Source organism: Parasteatoda tepidariorum, chromosome 2 (assembly GCF_043381705.1).
Source record: "Parasteatoda tepidariorum isolate YZ-2023 chromosome 2, CAS_Ptep_4.0, whole genome shotgun sequence".
NCBI classification, from domain to species: Eukaryota; Metazoa; Arthropoda; class Arachnida; order Araneae; family Theridiidae; genus Parasteatoda; species Parasteatoda tepidariorum.
In genome coordinates, this window is record NC_092205.1 from 8,060,615 (window position 1) to 8,083,562 (window position 22,948).

The 22,948-nt window shown below is 25.9% G+C and overlaps 1 long non-coding RNA gene and 1 other non-coding gene across 2 annotated transcripts; both read left to right on the plus strand.

Annotated features, from left to right (window-relative positions):
- The first annotated feature begins 11 nt into the window (after window positions 1-11).
- LOC122268914 (uncharacterized) lies at window positions 12-4,532 on the plus strand. The gene is made up of 3 exons (XR_006224776.2): window positions 12-351; window positions 971-1,265; window positions 2,039-4,532. It is a non-coding gene; the product is annotated as an uncharacterized lncRNA (long non-coding RNA).
- Window positions 4,533-15,908: 11,376 nt separating this feature from the next.
- LOC107456383 (uncharacterized) lies at window positions 15,909-22,361 on the plus strand. The gene is made up of 2 exons (XR_011636056.1): window positions 15,909-16,283; window positions 17,489-22,361. It is a non-coding gene; the product is annotated as an uncharacterized protein (transcript).
- Window positions 22,362-22,948: the final 587 nt, after the last annotated feature.

Below are 22,948 nucleotides of genomic sequence, written 5' to 3' on the forward strand. Positions count from 1 at the left end.
ATATTGGAAAACTGCTCAGCAGCTAAATTTTTATATAATACTTAGTATCTGGAGATTAAAATGTAATGGTTATAAAGATTAAACTGCTTCTCCTAAATATTTTTAGATCTTTGTTTTCAATAGTGCTTCTCCAAAAAGCATAACTAGTCAATGAATAGTTTAGCATAGTCCATAGCAATGATTCAGTCCATTTCTCCAAGAAATTTTTTTAGCAGTTTCTCTTTCAAAAATCATAAATTTCCTTTTTGTACTTCCAGAGAGCTTGTGCACAAGTGGTGTCCATTCCATTAGTTAGAAATGCTCAGCCTGTTTATCAATGGATTTGAAAAAATATTCATTGTTCAAATAAAAGTATATAAAGAGCTTGTATTATTCATTTGAAAAATAAATGTTAAACTAGTTTAAATTGAAAACATTTTGTAAGAAACTAATTAAAATTAAATAAATAATTATATTGTTTGGAACGTGTGTAATGTCAATTAAGAATTGCACTTTTAATAAGAATTGTTAGTAAATAATGCGAACCTCAATTGTTTCTAATAAAAGTTCTCATGTTTATTAAATAGGTTTTTTTAAAGTATCTTCTGATTTTTCATAGTATCTGTTGATATCGTCATTACTTTTGATATAAAAACTACTTTTCCACCTTTTAAAGATACAAGCCTAATGGTTTGAAAAATAGGATAACCTATTAATATTAACTTTTGATACAGTTATATTATCATATCACTTTTCTAATAAATGCACATGTTCTCTGCTGTAAATGTTTCCTTTTTGCAGATTACAGCCAAGTATTTGTAATGGTTTATATAAAAAATAATGAAATGCTAGTTTAGCTAGAAATGGAAATTATAGCTATTATACTATGTTATGTTTAATCCTAATACTTATCTGCTCGGTGTGTAAACAATCTATTTTGTTAATTTTCAATTGAAAATGAGTATCTAAACAAACTAAATTATATTTTCAGGTAAATGTAACTTCAAAATACATCAATGTACTTACTGCCCTTATTCAACTGTTCAAATTGGGCATTTTAATCAGCATATTAGAGTTCACACTGGAGAACGCCCGTTCACTTGTGAGACGTGTGGAATGTGTTTTAAACGTAAAGAACATTGGCGAAATCACCAGGTTAGAGTTCATACTGGAGAGCACATTTTTACTTGTAACACGTGTGGGAAATCCTTTAAGCGTAAAGGACATTGGCAAAATCACCAAATGACTCACTTGAACACATGAAAATTTTATGAAAGGCATTTTTTGTAAGATTTATAATTATTAATTTTATTTCAACCCCCATTTCCTTGTTCTTATTTCCATGTTGTAATTATTAATTTTATTGTGTGAAAAGCTTTTTTTGTGCGTATTGAGTAACAATAAAAGTTTTTGAGGAGGGAGAACATACTAAAAATTTCCGCCAGCAACATATTTTTTTAAAATAAAATGATTAAGTTGTAAAGAGTATGTTGTTCACATACCTTTTATTTCATAAACTAAATTGAAACTTAACTGCTTATTTGTAAATAAATTATAATAACAGAATTAAATATTCCCTTAATTAAATTAGTGATTTTTTGTAATAATAAACTTTTTTTGTGTATTATTTATCATATTCATTTTATTGCTTCTTGTCACAGTTTTTATTGATTCAATATAAATGAATTACTTGTTGAAATAGATACAAATGTGTTACTTTTTAAAATGAAGTACATATTATCACTTGACATTTCAAATTATCTTATTACTCATATATTTTTTAAAAAGAATTCCTTGGGATTCAGCAACTTTCTGTCTTGTGGTAATAACTGGTTATGCAATTTATTAAATATAATATGTCTTCAAGTTATCCTTTTGAAAATGATTCTCCGTTGCCTATTTTTGTACAGAAATATTTTGAATGTTCAAAGAGAGTCATATATGTTAAAATAATATTTAGTAAGTTTTGAACATTTGTTCAATGTTTGTAGAGTATTTAAATTGGTTCTAATCCTTACATTCGTTATAATTTTTATAGATAAATGTCTTTTTTTTACAGATTTTCTAACGTTTTCACGCTATGATCAATATCCTGAAAGAATTGTTGGTCGACAGAAGAAAAAAATTGCCAAAGTTTATAATTGTGCAAACTGTTCGTACTCTAGCAAGTTATTGGGTAATCTTAAGCAGCACCTTTTAACTCACACAGGACAAAGACCATTTGAATGTAAACATTGTGGAAAACGTTTCAGACGAAAAGCACATTGTCAAACACATGAGATCACTCATTTATCTTTAAATCTAATTTGAGTGTTCACGCTCAATTCGATCAATTGTGTTCAAAAGAATGATAAAGTAGCAATTTTGTTCTTTTTTTTAATTGGTGTCTTTTTTGTCTAACTTTTTTTAAAATTAAATGGAATTTAAATTTTTTATTTTATTGTAAAAAAAAAGTCATGTTACATATGCACCATTTGCTTTAATAATTCATTTAAAAAATTTCTTTATCAGAGTTTGTCAAATTGATTTTTTAGTTATCTGTTTCGTACTAGAAGTTGAATTAAATGTAAAAAAAATAACTGATTTCAAAGTTAAGTATTAAATTGTATATCTGGCAGCGGTCACAAAACTGGATTCCCACTGGTCAAAAGAAATCTTTATTACATTTTTTTTCTTTTAAAACTATTGAATATCCTATCATAGAGTTAATAGTAACAGTAAGTAGTCATTGTGATTAAAGTTATTTAATTTTAAGATTTATTACTACTATTCCATTTGGCAATGGAAATTTTATAGCAGACCTTCACTTAGTGATTATTTTGTATCGCTATAAAATGTCTAATATTTAATGAAAACCTTGCTTTATGAGGAAGATTTGATTTCTGTAGCCGATTTTTTTTAGCCTTCATGACCCTCTTGGCTAACAACAAAAATTTTTTCATTTTTTTTGGTGGCAGTTAATTATTTTCACTTTTTTTATGCATAATCAGATGTTCAAATGTACATAATCAAACAAGGAACTTATATTCAACTGTTTTGTTTATTATAAACAATTGTATACAGTTAAATTAATTTGGGGAAAAAATTATTCTAGTATGTGTAGTGTGCAAAACAAAATCCAAAATTTAAATGGAATCTGTCAAGTAGATCTTGTTATTAATTGTATGATTGATAATTAAATGCGAAATTTATATTCAATTATATTGTTTATTGAAAATAGGTGTATGCAAAACAAAACCAAAAATTTAAATGGAATCAGTCAAATAGATCTTGTTATTATTGATATGATTGATAATTAAATGAGAAATTTATATTGTTTATTGAAAATAGGTGTATACAGTTCAACTAATTAGGTAAAGAATTAGTTAGGTATTTCTAGTATACATTGTGTACAGTGTGCAAGACAAAATTTAAAATTAAAACAGAATCAGTCAAATAGATCTTGGGGAATGCCAATATTTAGTCAATTTTTCTCAAATGTTTTATTTAGTCATTTTGCATAACATATATTAAAATTTAGTAAATGTTTGTGCAGCTTAAAATTCAAAAAGTTTTTGACCATTATTAAAATAAATAATGAATAAAACTAATTAATCATAAAAATATTTTTTATGCAGAATTATCTTTTGATGAACGAGTTTATAATTGTATGCAAAAGTTTTCTAATTTTCTTAAATAGTTCTAGAGATTTTGGTGAAATATGCAAAAAAGTGAAATCCCTTCAGAGACTGCAACTATCTGCTGCTCTCCTGCCTAAATTGTAACCATATTTTTTAGATTGTTGCTACCTTAAAGTATCATTTGCATAAATTTATTGTCACATTGATAGTCAAAAACATTTTAGTACATGAGAATTCAAATATTAAATCAAAAGTTATTAAGAATTTTTTTAATGTTCTACACATTATATATTTTACATACTTATTATCAGTTTGGTGCTTCTTTAAACTCCACTTTTATGGTTTCCCAAAGATTTAAGTGGGAAGAATACTCCCACCTCATTCTTCCCATTTAAGTGGCTGTCCATAATGCATGACATAAAGTAGTTTGAATCAGATCTTTTAAGCATAAAAATAACATTTTAAAACCTTGGAAATTATAAGATAACTATAATTAATAATTATTTTAATCATCTGTTAATTTTCTTTATTATCATTTTGTCATTTCTTAATAAATGTTGGTCGTTTTCTATTTGTTAATACTTTGATATCACATAATCCATTGTTCTATAGTTTTTATTTAATGTCAAAGAAAACCTTATTTTTTCTATGATTTTTATTTATTAACTATTTCGCCAATCTTGTCGACGTTTAGAGTATTTTAATGGTAATACTTATTTTTAGTTTTTAGATGGAGATTACACTGTTATGTTTTAACTGGATTTTGTTGTTATGTAGATTTGTTTTATTTATCATATCCCTTGTTGCAATGTTTGTTGATATAAAATTTTAATTCATAAAATTATTTTTTAAAAAATGAAAGCAATGGCTAGGATGAAATGTAATAGCTTTCGGATGTATATTATTTTAAGAAATAAAGATATAAAAATTTCACACCCTTTTTCTTGTTTTTTATTAGTTAATTTATCGATTATATTTTTATATCTTATTGAGTTCGCAATATCAAAAATCCAATTAAAATTTTTATTATAAATTTTTTTTTAAAATTTTGTCAAGAGTTCAAAAATAATTTTAGTATTCCTTTTATACTTTTTGAAATGTACAGCAAATTACGTATGTTATAATTTATTTTCCAGTTATTATTTTTCTGCTTCTTTTGAAATGTATCTTAAAACAGAGTATGAAATTTCCCTGACCATTGGTAACCAAATATTTAGAACAAGCGAGAAAGTTATAGTTGGGAATTTGAGTTTGATTTCAGGGCTGTATTTGATAGTTGGTCTTACTGATATTTTAATTTTCTTATCTTGAACAACTTTGAATGATACATGGATGATAATCCAACTAACAATCCCTTAGTTTACTTTAATATTATTTTGAGATAAATGTGTTTCCATTTTTCAGATCTGCATTCTTTCAGGGCATGTACAGCCAAAAGTTCTAACATTTTAAAAATTGTTTCTATTTTTCGTAAAAATAGTGCTGAGTGAAAATTTTTGCCTCTGTAAAATTGAAGTTTCGTGCCCTGTTTTAAAAGTTTAAAATATGTTATTTATGCCTTGTGATCATATTTTTTAAAAACAATCTTTTCTTATTTTGATGTTTAAAGAATTATTTTTTAAGTTAAAAAATATTTTGCAACTTAAAAGTAAGAAGAAATCTTATAATTTTTTAGTACATTTAAATCATAAAAATGTATGTTTTTTTTCTTCTCCATTCTTCATAAAATTTAAATTGTATTCAATACATTTTTATTTTTGCACCGGTTTAAAAAACTGCCTTTTCATATATAAGGGATTTTTTATAATTACACATTAAAAATAAGCTATTTATTTGAACTAAATGATTTGTGTGTTATAAATTATTAATTCTTTTAATTTTTTAGAAACACTCTACTGCCATATTGATGGAAAAAAAACTCATTTTTGTCCATATTGTGAATATTCAACACGCCGTAAAGACCACCTGAGAATTCATATTCGAGTTCATACAGGTGAAAGACCTTATGCTTGTCAAACTTGTGGTAGAGCTTTTTCTCAACTGAATTCTCTAAAAAGTCACGAAAAAATTCACACAAGGAAGCAAGTTTTCAAATACCCTCCAATTGAGTGGGTTTAATCCATAACTTTACAACTCACTTTATGGTGGTAACTTTTTTTAAAAATGTAGTTTTTTTTTGTAATATAATATGTACAATAATATTTATAATTTATGTTTTTAAAAATTATGTTGAATTTTTTTCATAGTGGAACTTGATTTATTTAAAATAATGGAACTAAACCTACTTTGGAAAATCAGAATGTTTAGATTATTGAGATTAACCATTTTCATTAACGGATGAAATATATCTATATTTTTTTTACATTTAGCAAGATTTTGTAAGAATTTCTTGTTATTGTACAAGTAGAAAGTTTTTTTACTTTCTACAAGGTAGAAAATAAAAAAAAATTTGGCCGAAAAAACAACAAAAGAAAAGTCTTTAGGCATTGCAAACTCCGTGTAAATTTATAAACTGTGACAATTTAGCTTATTGTTAAAAATAATATGGTAAAAGCATGATTGTCAGTAACACTTAATACCAAGGGATGGCAGAAAATCAAAAATATTGAATAATTCTGACCTTTTCAAGTCAGTGTGCTAAGTGTTTAAACATTTATCTAGGAGTAAAAAGACTCCAAATTTAATATAGTTAAAAAATAACAATTACTCAAGTTTTAGTTTTTAGTCACAAATAATGATGCAATATCATGAAAAAATAGATATATATATGTTTCATCATTATAGGATTTTTCGTCACAACAGTAATTATATAATAATATTAGCTGGAATAATGATAAATTTCTTGTTGGAATGCTTTTATCGTGTATCCGATAACCGTGTATCATCCGGTGTCAAATAATCAGATTTCTATGATATTACTTTAAATTAAATATTAATATTGTAATGACTAATGAGTAAATAACATTTATTGAATAGAAATGCAATAATACTAAAATATATAGTGCTTGGTAATACTATAGCAACAAGAAAGTAAAGTCAAGGTTATTAAGGTAAAGGGGACTCCATTTTCAAATTACTTGGGATCCATAGTGACCCCTTGCCAACCAATAGGATTATTACATTAATTTTAGTGTGTGTTTTTTTTTAAAAAAATTTATTAAAATTATTTTGAGAAACAGTTACAGTAGTTGAATTTTCTCATTAATTTTTGGTTGGAAGCCATAGGACCACAAATTTATCTCTCAGATTGAACTATAAAAAGAGCCCATTTTTATATCAGTGAAGCTTTTCCTCTGTCTTTTTCTTATTACTGTCAAATCCGGAAATTGGACAATGATAAGTATGATGTTAATGGATATAATAAAAAGGATTTTCAAAACATTTTATTATCTAGTGTGCAATACCTTTAAAATAAGTTATATGGGGAAATATGAAATCTTGTGGTGTTAAGTCATCAGAAGCATATAATTTTACAGAAGAGATGAAATGTAAATTGATTTAGATATTGAATTAAAATTTTCTGGATTATCAAGTTCCACTGTTTTTCGAAATTTCGTATCTGAAATAAGATGGCAAACTTTATTTTGATATTGAATTATGATCTGTTGTAATTTATTTATTTTTTATATGTTAAAATGTGTGCAATAATGGTATATATTTTATTTACTTTTCCTACTAAATTTTATTTGCTTATTCATTTAAATAGTTTAAAGCTTTTTTGTTCTATATAAAGTTTCTATTGCTATGAATTTATAAAAGAACTTGTTAGTTATTTGTTTATTTGCCAAGTGGTGAATTTTATTTAATTTGTCTATTTAGAATAATGATCTGTTTTAAGAATATTTAAGTATTTTTTTTTCATTCATCGTATTGTTTTATCAATTTCCTGTTATTGACGTATTTTTTTCTTTGATTCTAAATCATTGAAATTGAAGCTTTTGTCTCTTAAAACTTAAAGTGAGCACAAAAAAAAAGTGCGGAAAGCATTTTCTACAATTAATCTTTGTAAAATAACTTGGTATGTTAAATGTCTTTTCATATGTCCACACCAAAAGTGCCTTAATGTATTAAATAATATTTTAAAGTGATGAAAAAAACAAATAATATTTTGAGCTATTTAAAATTAGAATAAAATTTCAAGTATTGTGATCATAATTAGAATGCAATTCTAAAAAGCAATTTGTGTTATGTTTAAAATTTTCAAAACAAATTAGTTCTGAAATTATAAGCTTTAAATTATGCAGACTTTAAGTATGTATTAATCTTGTAAGAATTTAACTTAAAAAGAAAATTATTTTTTAAAAAAACAAAGTATTTTTTTCAGTTTTGTATTTTTTGATCAATTTTTCTGTAATTGATTAAGACTAGCAAGAGAACTTGAATTTTCAACAAATGAAGTTTTTATTTTCATCCAAACGTAACAAGATTATGTATTTCAGTGTTGCAATGTGCAGGAAGCATTTTTTTGTAAATGAAAAGGTTAAAAATAGAATTATTTTTAAATTATTCAAATCTCTTTTGTTATGTTTTGTGTTTTTCTGAAAAAAAGAATAATTGTTGATGATTATGTTAGTCCGTGGTATATATTTTTAAGTGAAAAAATGTCTGAAAATTTGGTTTTCTGTCTGGTTTTTCTTCTATTTGATGATTTGAAGTTTATATTTGTTGCTGTTTAGGTCAAATAAATTTTCTTGTTGTTTCTGACCTTAATATGTTATAAATAAAATTTTATAATTAAATACATTTTACGCATGTAGATTCTTGCCTTCTTATCTTTATTTAAAATAATTGTATTTGTATTTATTTCTTATCTTTATTTTTTAATAGTTCCTAAAATATCTACTCTTGCTTTGAAAATTCTGAAATTTTAAAGATTTCAAACACATACCTATATAATCAGTGAGTGGCTGATAGTGCTGCTCTTAAAATACTAAATTAAAAAATGCAATGAACTGTTTTTGCAATTTATTGCTATTTTAAGTATATTGGTAAAATTATTGCAAATTGTGTACTAATATATAACGATTATTTAGCTTTCAGAGAATAGTTAAATAAATAAAAAAAAGCCACCCCTGAAAAAAATCCTGGCCTACATGCATTATCAGGAGAAAAATTACCTGATTTTTTCCCCAGGTATAGCTGGAAAATCTCAATGAAAATCCAAACCATATTTTATCTATACCATGCAGTTTTTCATCAGACAACTATGATTTTTTATTTGTAATGTCAAATATTAGATTTTGTGAGCAAGAAATGTTGTTGAATGAGGATAGAAGCATTGAAGTCTTACTAAAATGGGAAATTTTTTATAATAAATAATTGTAATAGATGTTAGATTTATTTAACTCGATTCTCTATAACTGATACGGACAATACTGAGACTGGTAATTTTTCTGGTATAGAGGAGTTTTCATGGTTTTTTTTATAAAGAAAATTGCGATTTTCCCTGATTATTCCCTGTTTTTAATTAAAACTGTAAGCAATTATAGGTTTTCTCCGTTCTCCCTGACCCATGGAAATCCAGAGTATTGATTGAATGAGTCCAGACTTATCAAAAGATATGTTTTTTTTTTACACCAAATGTTATACTATGTAATTATATGGCTTAAATTTCTTTGAAGCCTTTTTATTTACTTTCCTATATTAGATATGAACGAATGAAAGTACACAAAGAGTACTTTAGTGAAACCTTAGTATAGTTAAAAGAGATCTTTGATCAGCAAGTGTACTAATTTTATTTTATTGGCTCTTGAATTTTTTTTAATGTTGCAATAAATTTAATTGTTTAATAATTTAATTAAATTCATAATTATAGCGAATTTTAAATTGTCTTTTATGGTGCGAATCTTCTATATCGGTATTTGATATCTGTGAAGCAGAAAAGTTCAATATTGTTGCATTATTAGCTTAGTTTTTTATGGAATGTAATTATTTTACCTGCCAAGAATTTCACATTTTGGTTAAATTGTATATAAATGTCTCCTCAATTCAAAACAGTGTGAGTGATGAACAATGAGGAAACTGGCTTTCAGGCAGACTGAACAAGAGGTAAAAAAAACCTCTTTAGGCATTTGCAAATACTCCATCAGTAAATGCGCTCCTGTACATAAAATCACATGTTTTTTAAAATTGATTACTATCTTTTGTATTTCTTAATATTATATTTATATTCCCCATAATGCAGTAAGTGACATCTATCATCCTGAAATTGATTTTTAAGTTTTCCTTTAAGCAATGTACTAAACTTCTCAAAAGGCTCTTATATTTAAAAGGCTCTTCGTTTGAGAAGCCTACTCCTAACTTAAATATGAGCATAAAAAAATTTACAGACTATAAAATGGTAAAATTTTACATCTATTTTCTTGCTTTATTATGCTACCTATTGTGTCTTCTCTCTATAGTGTTCTTTAAAAATTAAAATTATTAAATCATATTCCAACTAAGAAGTTCTTGCCTGAAAAAAAAAATGATTTAGATAACATAATTGTATAGTATAAAAGAAATGATTTAAAGTTTAATTAAGTATTCTTAGATAATTTCTGTAGGTTTCTAAACTGAGTACTTTCGTTGCAGATAATTATGTTTCGACTAAATTTCACTCTCATAATAAGCAATACAATGCAGATAACTCTTCTGCATCTTTTTATGTCTAAGGATGAATAGTCAAAATAAATTCTAATCTAAATAAAGTATCTTGATTTAGAAGAAAACAATAGTGATATACTGAGTTTTTTTCTGAAATTCTCATAAGATATATTTTATTGGGTTGAATGAATGTCTTAAAATTATTTGGTATTCCCTAAACTTTGCAATCAGCAAAACTTAAAACAAAATTAAACTGCTGTGCACTATTTTTTAATCTTCTTTTCATCACAGCAACTAGAGAAGAAAAAGTCTAATAATGCTTGGTGGATTAATAATACAATTGCCATCTGTTGTTAATAGAGATAGAATCCATGAGCATCAAAAAATTCAAAATTAATTCCTTTTCTTTTTTTAAAACATGAGTTATTTGGTCAATCAAGATGTCTGATATACCCTGAAAAAAAATACAATATTTTTTTTATATTTCAACGCAACAAAAAATAATATTTTAATATTATAGACCAAATCTGTGTACAGTAATAATTTTAGTGTAAACTCACAAACGGCACCAAAAATCTAAATTTTGTTGAAAAAAGCATCTTAATGCCATTTACTTAAAATTTTAGACTAATTTTGGACAGTGGTTAACCTAGTTTCTATTGCTGTTAAGATTTTTTTTATGGTATTTATATTTCTTAACAAACAAAATGTTAAAGCTTATCTTTTATAAACATTAACATTAAATTTTTCTTTTTTTAAATAAATAAAGTAATAAAAATATCAATCATGCAACAAAAATTACATTAGTGTATATATGTTACGAAATCAAAGGAATTTTTGTAACTATGTGAACGAAAAACAGTGTTATAAGATAATGTTATTTAACTTGCATGAAACTTATAAAAATTCTAATCTATAAAATTATCTTTTTTTATATCTGTATTGAAATCAAAATTATAATCTGTATAATCTCTCCTTCTTTCAGGAATGTTTTCTGAAACTACTAGACTTGTGCAAGGAATAACGTACCACAAATGTCCTTACTGCAACTATTCTACACCATATAAATACCATTTAAAGCCACATGTCAGAATTCACACTGGAGAAAAACCGTATGCGTGTCGTGTGTGTGGCAAATGTTTCACGCACAGAAACTCTCAGAAATTTCATGAAACAACTCACTTCATTAAAAAAGGAAAAAAACTTTAACACAAAACTCAAATTTTGGTTTTTTCTTTGTTTTTCAGGGATTGGCAACAACTTTGTTTTTGTTTCTGCTGATCAATATTGGAGTTTTATGTTACTTGTTTGCAGTTTAGATTTGAAATTAAAATTCAATGATTATTATGGAACGGTGGAACAAAAAACAATAAAATCTCATTTCTTTAAAGTACTTGCATTTTACTTCTATGTTAATCAAACCTTTATGTTTTGTTTGAAAATAAATTCTAGACAGAATTTTTAATAATTTTTCATTCTTCTGTATGCCTTAATATTGTTATACTTTAAGTTCCTAATTATCCATGGTCAGTTTTAGGACAAATTTATCGTATAGATATTTCGCATAAATAAAATCTTGCGGATGTGACAATGTTATTTGAAGGAAAGAGGCACGGGAGCTTTGAACCAGATGGCAATTATGTGAAATACTCTAGTATTGATGTTGAATGTATCAAACTTGATTTAGTTTGCTGAGAAACAGAAAATTTGATAAAATTTACTCCTAACAGTGGATTAATTGTTAAAATTTTTTAGCCTCATTTTTCATTTGTACAAGATTTTGTCCCACAAGAATTTATCTCTGATATTTTTAGTCAGTACTCTGCATTACCCCCCTTTTTTTTTTCATTCTTGCTGGAGAAAACTTATTCTCCAATAACTGATTGTTGCAAATATAAATAATAAAAGGGTATTACAATTCTAAAAACCAGTATAAAATATTTTATCTTTTGCTATTGTGTGCAAAATCTATCTGTGAATTGTGTGCAAAATTTGTTTATTTATTGCTATCATCATGCAACCTAATACTACGCACTATCAGGAGTTTACTGTGTATGGAAAAATACCAGAAAATAGAAATTTATTAGTAGATTAAAAATTATGACATAATTTTATTTAAAACTATGGCTCCTGAAAATAATTTTTTTAATTACTAGTTTCTCTTTCATCTGCATTACTCTTATATTATTAATTGGATTAGCAATTAAAGATCGTAAGTTGTATCTCTTGTTATTACAAATTATTAACTTTATATCAATGTTTTATTTTTATAATATTATTGCCTTATTTGAATTATTTCCTTTTAACTTTCTTTTTTCTTTTTCAGTGATGCCCTATGTGGCTGGTGGATTGGAAAATCATAAGACGATACTTTTTTCCTGCACTTACTGCAGCTACTCCACACGCTATAAATATCATTTGAAAACTCATCTTAGAACTCATACTGGAGAAAAACCATACACTTGCAAAATATGTGGCAGATGCTTTGCACAAAGCTCTACGATGAGGACTCATGAAATTTGTCACATGAAAAAGAAACCAAACAAAACTTGATCTCAAATATTTCAGAATACTGTTTGGAACTTTGTATATTTATTCTTGCATACGTTACAACTTTTCGCAGGAGGCTCTTCACGATTTCCTTACTTTTTTCATGCATGATAAATTACTTTTTTATACTATTTTTTAGTCTGAGCATTGCTGAACTTAAAGCCAATTGCTTGTTTTAAAACCAGTTTCTTCCCAAGAAAAGAAATTAGGCAAAAAATGTTAACATGTTTTTACTTGGATTTATAATGCTTAGAAAGTTAATAATAAAAGTGAAGGATATTTTTTTTTCAAGATTTTGTCTGTGTTTCAGGCTGAGAAATAAGTAAATATTTATATCTAACTACTATTTGCTGCCCTACTATGGTACGACTTTCGGGAGAACTCCTCCAGACATCAGTCTCATGTCGGCACGGTTTCGAGGAAAAGTAATTTGGAATAGGGCTGATCTTTGCATAGGTCAGCGTGATTAAACCAATCAACACCTTCATTCCTCCATTGCACCCCCATTAGAAATGTGCTCTTACTTGTTACCATAGCAGCAGACGGCCCCAGGCTTTAGTCTGTAGGAGTTCTTCTCGTAGCCGCCCAATATATGAATAGTGTTTTCAAAACAAATCTCGAGCTTCTTACCTTTACGACTTTCGGTTAGACAGTTTATAGTTGCTTACTACAGCTTATTGAGCAAGGCGATGCTTTCAAACAGACAATTTTATTTTCATTAAAAGAAGTAAATAATGTGATGTTTGAGCGCAAATCTGCTGCATTTCATAAGATAATGATGTTAAGTGATTCTGGTTATTTGAAGTAAAAATTTGTTCAGTTATTTATGAATATATTGCTAAAAAAGGCAACCTGGTTGCTATGTTCAGAAAGAACTCACTTTTTTGGCAGTAATGATTTGACTTGTTCATTTCTATTTGTTCATGTTGCAAGCAGTGCTTACGTTAGTGTTAGTATTTAGTTAAAGTAACGATACAAAGCTTATTTTTCAAATTATCATTTAAAGTAAAATTTTGAAGTTATTGTTTACAAGGTAACAAGTTTTTTATAACGATTTTTCTTCTAATACAATTTTAAGTTTTTATTACCTCTCAAACCACATGTTTATTATGTTTCTACATGTACTGACTTCACTATTTACTGCCTTCTAATTAATTATCTTATTTACTCTTAATAAGTTGAGCCAAATGGCCACAAAATACACCAGATACAGTAACCTAGAAATATAAACAGTAATATGCCTGCAGCATTTATCTAGTGTAGAAAACACCATTCATATTATATTGTTTCGATTGTCATACTAATAAAAGTTTTTTTAGGTTTTTAAATGCAGTAAGTCACTTGTTTTATTGTGCTTCAGGATACCCATCATTCAAATATATTGCCCTCTTGAAAAATAAATACTCGGCTATTCTAAAATACATTGAAAAAGAGTCATTACATTTTGAAGGTGCAATATTTCCTTTTATTCAAAGAAACCTGATTAATAATTTTTTGGTTCTCATGAAAAGAGACTGTAAGTCAAAATATATTCTTTATGTGTTAAAAATAAAAATTAGCAATTGAGAATAGAGTAATCCTTTAATTTTGTTATCCCAATTTGTTTATATGTTATTGATGTTTTACATAGAACTTTAAGATTTTAGTATACTGTTGCATTTTTTTAACCTACTCCTCAAACATTTGCAATATAATAAGAGGCTACTATATTAATAATTAATTTTTTCCATTAGTTATAATTTTGTTTAATTGTAACTTCATTTTTTAATCTTTATTTACAAATTTTATGTTGTGTTGTTTTTATACATGTTGGCAGTTTTTTTTTATTATTATTATCCATTTTATTTCCTTGCTCATTGATAGCTTGATTATAATTTTATATGTTAATTATACATTGTGAGCATTTCACACATTGTTTATAAATTCATGGCATTATTTCTGACTTTTTATTAAAAAATATACTTATTATTTTAGAAAACTTAGATTATTATGTGTATTTTGGATAAATTATTACATCCAGTAAAAAGGAAATAAAAAATGCTTTGAAAAGCAATGTTTTATTTAAGGTTATTAATTTTGACTTATTTGCTCTTAGAAATTTTTGATAACTTAAGCAAAATTAACATTTCTACATAGTAAAGATTTTTTATATGGACCTGATTTACACGTATGATGTCATTTTATTTTAAGTTTCAATTTCATGTTAAATTAGGTCTATTAATATTTAAAATTAACAAAATAAAAAGTACTTTCTACAATTTTTATCTTTAATTTTTTTTTAATTGGTAGTAATTTTGAATGATTATTTGACTTTTATGCTTAAATATGTAATTTATGAATATTTAAAATTAAACATTGTATTAAAAAATAATTACAATTAAAGATAAATGCATCATATCTGAGATACTACAAAACAAGTTTGAACTTATTACTTGCTCATAAAAGTGGAACTAATATTTCAACAAATAAAAAAAGACTTAGAGTAGTCTAATGATATCACAATGTTTTTTATATTCTGAAAAAATGTTTTTTATTTTTTTGCTAGGAAATATTGACTTTTCATTTCGGCAATAAGATATTTCCATGCATTGTGTTTTCATATTGTGGAAATTCTAGGAAATTTCATAGTGCTTACTATGAAATAGTACTAAGATACAGTTTCATCTAAAAAGGTCACCTTTGCAATGACTGAGGCTCCTGTGTTTCTCCAATTTTTTCAAAATATTAATTTCTTTTATATTGTTACGAATGAAAAAAATATAATAAGTAATTAAATAAAAATTTTATATTTTTTGCATTAGTATGTAGCTTAGATCTTCCTTTTGATTCAAAAACCCTCTGAAATCATTAATTATAATAACTTATTCTAAATTTTGAAAAAAATACTTTTTTTTTTAGAAAAGAATATTTCTATGAAAAAAAATGCATATATTTAAATCAATGTGCTTGTTTTTGTTCAAGCATAGCATTTTAGAGTAAGATTTAATATTTGAAGAGAATTTTCCAAAAATTTATTTTCAAAAATTACATTGTAAACCAACTAAATTGTTTTTGTCTTCTTTTTGAACTATGATTACAATTATTGTTTTGAGCTCTCAAAATATGTCAATCTTTCTTTCATTTTAATTGTGAAATGTTTTAGTTACATTGTACTATTAACAGTTGCATTTGCGGGAATCATTTATTTAATTCTTTATATATTCTTTTGTTATGAGATAGATACTTGATATTAATTTCAAGTAAAAGTGCGAGCATTAAAATTTTCAATTGTTTACTGGAATGGTAAATAGGATTTTCCTCGTTGCTGTTTTCAGAAAGCCTAATTTGTTAAAAAAATAATGAATTGTAATCTAAAATTTTTCTTTGCTTTTTTTTTAGGTTTGGGCAATGCAGGAAAGCAGAAGTGTAACAAACGTGTAAATCTTTTTGAAACACAAATCACTTATGACAGATTTTGCTAAATAAATACAAATTGTAGAAACTGGAAGGATTAAAATGAAAATAATAAAAATCTTTTTGGAATTTTATTAATTATTTTAATTTAATTCTGTAAATATGACTAATATAGTTTGGAATTAACTTTCAATTTTAAAATCCATTAATTATTTCCTTGTAGATTGAAAGTCTTCTGTTTAATTATATGTTTTTTAATTTCTTTACATAGTTATTTTTTTAACTTATATATACAAAGAATGCAAAAAAAAATTATGGGTTTGTGTAAACGATGTGAGTTTAAGCAATTGATAAATTTTCCTTTTTTGTTTTAATGAATGCTACAGTGTCTTATTTTCAGCTTTATTAGTAAGCATTAATAACAGATTTTTTTAAAACAATGGCACACTTAGAATTTTATTATTTATATAGATGTTTGTATATGTGTAAAAATGACTGCAAATGTTAACAAAAAGAGTATGCTTTGCTGTTGACTGTGTTTACAAAAATTCCATCATATATTGATTACGCTATGTTCGATAGAATACAAGATTTTTTTTTAACAGTATTTTTTTACCGCCCTGATATTACAGATGAGTGTTGGTTCAGTTAATGTATTTAGTCTAGTTTTAAAATTTAGGAACAAAAATAAAACCTTTGTGAAAAAATTTATTATAATTAGAAGATGGGTACGATGGAAGTACTCAATGAAAAAATATCTTATCTTTATTTTTGCATACCTATCGTGTGTAATATGTGAAATCTTTTTTTAAACGTAAATTCAAACATTAATAAGTTCTTATTTCTATTATTATTTTCTTGGTTGGTGGAAAAAAAGAATTTTTCAGCCTTTATTTGTACCAATTAATCAAACCAGTGAACAGATTTCCAAGGAGATGTCATTACTGCGAGAATTATTAACATTATAAAAATGTTAATAGTTATCTTTGATTATTATAGTTTATTATAATAACAAATAACATTATTTATTATAATAAACTATATAATTTTTTAATCAAAAAATATATTTATAATGAATTTAATTGCAAAAATAATAATAGTTCATATTACATCTAAAATTCAAACCAGCGTGCAAACATGTAAACTCCTTTCTAATACTAATTAAAAAATTTCCAAATACTTTCCTCTGGATAGAACATCTAAAAAGAAGTGCATTTAAGGATAATGAAATTTTCTATTTTGATACAAATTTATATGGTTTTAATTTACGGAGAATGGCCATGGAAGATAGTTTTTATTGAAAATAGATTTATATTTTTAGCTTTTTTTGACATTTCTTATATCATATCTTTTTGTTTCAGAATATTCCAGTGTGTTTGTTGAAGGTAATATTCGTAGGAAGAGTCACAAATGCCCTTACTGCAAATATTGCACATTTCATGGTGGTCACATGACGTATCACATTAGAACTCACACTGGAGAAAAACCATTTGCTTGTCAGATATGTGGCAAACGCTTTGCACAAAAAAGCCAGAAGAGGATGCATGAAATAATTTGCAGACAGAAACAATTTCAGCAACAATGACTGAATAATAACAATGTTTTCAACAGAAAATTTAAATTTCAGTCTTTCACTTGCTTTTTTAGAATGTATAACATGTTTTATAGCTGAAAATATAAATTTATCATAATTTATATAGTTTATAATTACTTTTTTGAATATTAAATTTATTATTTATTAAATTTACCATTTAAATAAATTTATAATATACATTTTTCACTCATTGAAAATGAAACACATTACTTTTTAGTTTTTAGAAATGTTTGCACTCTTCAAAAGAAATTTTTTTTCATTGTCAATTTGAGTTTTTCATACATTAAATGTTTTTGCAGTCTGTTTCAATTCTTTAAAATAATGCTTTATTGTATTTATGAAGTAAAATAATTGTAATTTGCATGTTTTTTCTTAGTATTTCGTAATTCCTTTTCGTAAAACCAGCATGCTTTCTAGCAAAACATATAAAAATTATCTTGAAAAATGCATGCTTAGAAGAGAATCATTCACAATTATGTAAAAGTGAAAATTTAGTGTTCCTGTGTGTTACTTGTAATGATAAAGCATTTTTTCCTAGAAAAACATAAAGAATAAATAAATCAGTATTTTTCATTCCTTTTTGAATGTTTTAATTATTTTAACTCAGAATTGGAAATTGTAAAATCTCACCTACAATTATAAGCTATCTGCATGTTTTGCTGCCAATTATGCTGAAGTGTATAATATTCGTGTACATGTTTGCGGAAAATTTGTCACCATCATGGAAAATTTTTTAGCATTTTCTTTTTTTTTAAATGCTCAAAATGTCCTTACTTAACAGTGCAAATATGAGAACTTTTTTCTCTGCTTGGTGCAGCTGCTATTTTCCTGTGATTACATCATCGCATTTAACTTTCAGGCTGGCGGGTATTAGAAATAAGTTTTTTTCCCTCTTTCTTTAAATTAGTAAGAAAAATTCCGTCTCTTTAAAGAAAATTCCTCTTTTTTGAATTTTCGAGGAAAATCGCACATCATGTTTGGTATTTCCAAGATTTTATATCAAGCATCGTGTTTGGTATTTTCAGTATTTTATATCAAATATAGCATTTCATATTTGCACGATTTAAAAGCCACTATCATGATTCGTGTTCAAGTGACTTACAAATTAGTCATCAGAATTCCTATTCATGTAATTTTAAAATCAAACATCAAGACTTGTATTCACATGATTTTAAAATCAATCATTGATGTTGATTCATGTGATTTCAAAATTAAATATCAGGATTTGTATTCGGGAGATTTAAAAATAACACACTGATATTCATATTCGCAATTTAAATAAATAAATCGAATCTAGCATCGATGTTTTTATTTAAATGTCGGGAACATTCTGTGGATCCAAAAAAAGAGATGCTGATGAAAAGGTTGATTCTTGCTACAAAAGTTAATAAATTGCTTGCAGAAAGTTACTTAATTGATATTTTGAGTTTGCAGAAAGTTTTTTATTTTCTCCAATCTGCTGGAATGTTACTCTATTGAAAAATGCTTAGAAAAGGAACAACTGAAAACATAATAATTTGGAGTATTTCATGAAGGAAAAAAAATGCTTTAATGTATCACTTTCAACATGTCTTACGAAAGTATGTTTTCTTTAATTTAATTTAGTGTTTGCTTTGGACAGTGTTGAAGGTTTGTGGAGACTAAATTGATGCTCTTTAGTTTTTATTTATTTTTTAAGACGATTTTATATTTTACTTTATACTTTTTTTTTCAGAATCGACTCTTAGAACTAGAGTTCGCAGAGGAAAGAGAAAGACGCATGGTTGTCCCTACTGTAATTATTGCACATTTCATACCGGCCACTTAAAGAGCCACGTCAGAACTCACACTGGAGAAAAACCTTTTGTTTGCAGGAAATGTGGCAAATGCTTTGCACAAAAAACTGGTCAGAGGATACATGAAGCAAATTGCTTACGCATACCATATAATTTACTATAGGGGATAATATTTGACATAATTTATGAACTGCTGCATGTGTACTTAATTATAGTGCTTTAAACTGGAACATTGCTATAACAGAATTGATTGTTTTAACAGAATAGTTGTGTATTTATCCTAAAGCATTGTTTTTCAATAGTTAATATTATGCTTTGTACTGTCTTATGTATAATCAGCTTATTTTAATTATCGATACTATTATTAACTAAAAAACAACAAATAGTTTGATTTTTTAAACTTTAAATTTTCCAACTAAAGTTTTAATTTTTTTAAAATTTAATTACCTTTATTTTAATCACTTAATTAAATAAACAGTCATATTTTTGTAATGAAGTTTGTTTTGAATATTTCTGAATGAAATTTTCATTGTTTGTATTTAAATAAATTCAAGAACTGATTTTTCATTTAATTATTTATTTATTTTTATCCCATTATTTTTAATACCTTTTCTGTTAAACAAAAATGTCTGACTTTTTTGTGTAATGAATTATTGTCCTTCAATGGCACATTAATGTAATTTTTTAATATTTTTTTAACGTTAACTATTTATTTTTGGTATAGTTGCATACAAGGCTATATTTTGATTTAGCCATATGTTTGCTTAATTGATTTATTTTGCATGCAGCTATTTTGAGATATTGTACTTTCAAATTTTAGCAGCCTTGAAAGGTTTGCCTTGTTATAGCAGCCAGTACTATGATTGATTTTTGATGTAGCAAGTGAATAAAGATAAAAAAAAAAAGAATGGATTTAGGTTAATAAATAGGTGAACCAGTTTAAAACTCACAATATAAATAAAGTTTGTGTACTTACAATTTATAATTCGTCATTTGACATTCACAATTTTTTTCTTCATTCAAAACAAACCCATTTTCAAAGATAACATTCCTTGATAATTTTATATGGAGTATATATTTTAAACCAGACTTAAAAAAGGAACGAAATATATTTTAAATATTTAAATATATTTAAAATTTATTGGTTATTAATTTAATATTATATATTAAATATTAAGTATATTTAAATTTTACAGGTTTCACTTCCAACATTAAAGTATAATCTTCTGATTCTTTTGTTTTCAATTTGAAATTGATCCTTTATATTCAAACAATTTTTTCATTGTGCAAAAATTTTTACTATGTAGTATTTGTACTATTATTGAATATTGTAGAAAATTTGTATCATTTATGAAAAGTAAATATTTTTCATTGTTTCATTTTATTAAGTAAAGTTACATTTTTATCGAGTTTTATATCATTTTTCACAGTACAGCAATTTTTCACTTGCATATGTAATATGTATAGCTTTATATTCTACTCTGATGCTTTATAAATTTGTTTTTATAAATAAATGCGACTTATCATTTTTTTTAAATCATAAAATATATAGTTTCCTCAGTTATTTGAATAATTTAAAATAGTAAGTAGTATATTTTAGTTTTTTTGCTAGGAAAAAAAATCATTCTAGTAGTTACTTAATAGTTATAAAAAAACTGTTTTTCTGTACAACCAAGCTTTTATAGTTGACTAAAAATTTATATATGCGTTATACACTAACACATGTGTATATGTATTTTAATTGTATGATTAGATTCTATGATAACGCATGCATGTTATCATACGACTTTAAAAGCTGAATAAAGTTTGAATAACACCTATTTTTTATTCATTTTGTTTCAGAAATGCTCTATGTCATTAGTGGAGGAAAAGCACATAAGATACACCAGTGCTCTTTCTGCAGTTATGCTACAACTAATAGTACTCATATAAAGGACCATTGTAGAACTCATACTGGTGAAAAACCATATGTTTGCAAAGAATGTGGCAGCTGCTTTGCTCAAAGCTCCACTTTGAAGAGACACCAGATGACTCATATCAAGAAGTAACAACACAAAATTTACTTCAATTGTTTACAAACCACACTTTGGGGCTCAATATGGAACTTTTCGTCTTTTGTTATTTTTCATGGGCATATTTGCAGAATTCTCGTCATCAGTAGAACTAAAACTTTTATCCTACACTGTTTTAATTACAGTCATGTATCAACTAAATGTACCGTCATAATGGATCCATTGACGAAAAGCCATGCATTTATTATAAAAATGTGGCAGCTGCTTTTCATTAAATTTAACTTTGTTGTTGCTGTATAAAATACTCTCATTATGAAACTTAATCTCGAGTGTTAAAAAAACAATTGCTACCTAATTTTTAACTTTTCATTACTTTTTACAATAATTTTTCAAAAATGATCTATATCATTAGGGGGGGGGGGAACCTTTTAAAATACACCATTAGCTTTTAGAACTCGTTCTGGAGAAATGTCATATGCTTCATAAGGTGCTTTGCACAAACTCTATTTTGGAAATTTACAAAATAACTGTTATGAAAAATTAGCAGCACAATATTTAACCTTTTTGCTTTTGTTAGTCTTTACTAAATTTCAATAATTTTTGTTTGCATTTATGTTCCACATTTGATTATTACCATATTTATTTTCATTATTTCTATCTATATTTAAGAATAGCACATTTCACAGACTATCAATTTTAACTGCATTTGTAATGTAGCATCGAATTTTTTTTACTTTTATATCTTGCTCTATAAATGTTAAATTGAATTTTTGTTGGTCTTAACCATAAGATTTAAATTATGCTGTTTGTAGTGATACTTCAACTATATTCAATAAAGTTGTTATATACTGCAGTTGGTTTAGAAATAAATCATTTTAAAGTAATGATAGTGAATTTACTATTATTCCAAATAATTATACCAAATGTGAACAGGATTTTTTTTATACGATTTAAAATGTCTGTTTAATTAAAAAAATTTTTTTGTACTTTACGGGGTTGCTACTCCACAGAAAGAATAGAGAAAACCTGAAAAATACAGGGAATTTAAAAATTACCTGAAAATACAGGGAAGTTTGTTTCTTATTTTCGTCTTTTAACCCACTGGCGGTTAAGGAAATGGGCAAAATTGGGAGAATGTTTCTCCCCTACACACAGTTCCCCTATCTATTAACATGGGAAATCCGGTTTTGCTATGCAGAGAAGACTGCAGGTTAAAATGCGACTTTTTACGTGCAGAACCGTCAGTGGGTTAAGGCATTGCGACCACTCAACGTGTAATCTGATATTTAAGGATGATATTTCAGCAATGCTAAGCTATTTCATTTACTATAGCATTTTTTAAGTATGTTTCTTTTTTCTCGAAATTTTTCCAGCAATTGAAACTAGTATAGTTAGCGCAATATAGTTGACACAAGAGCACAAAAATTGTGTTTCCTCTTA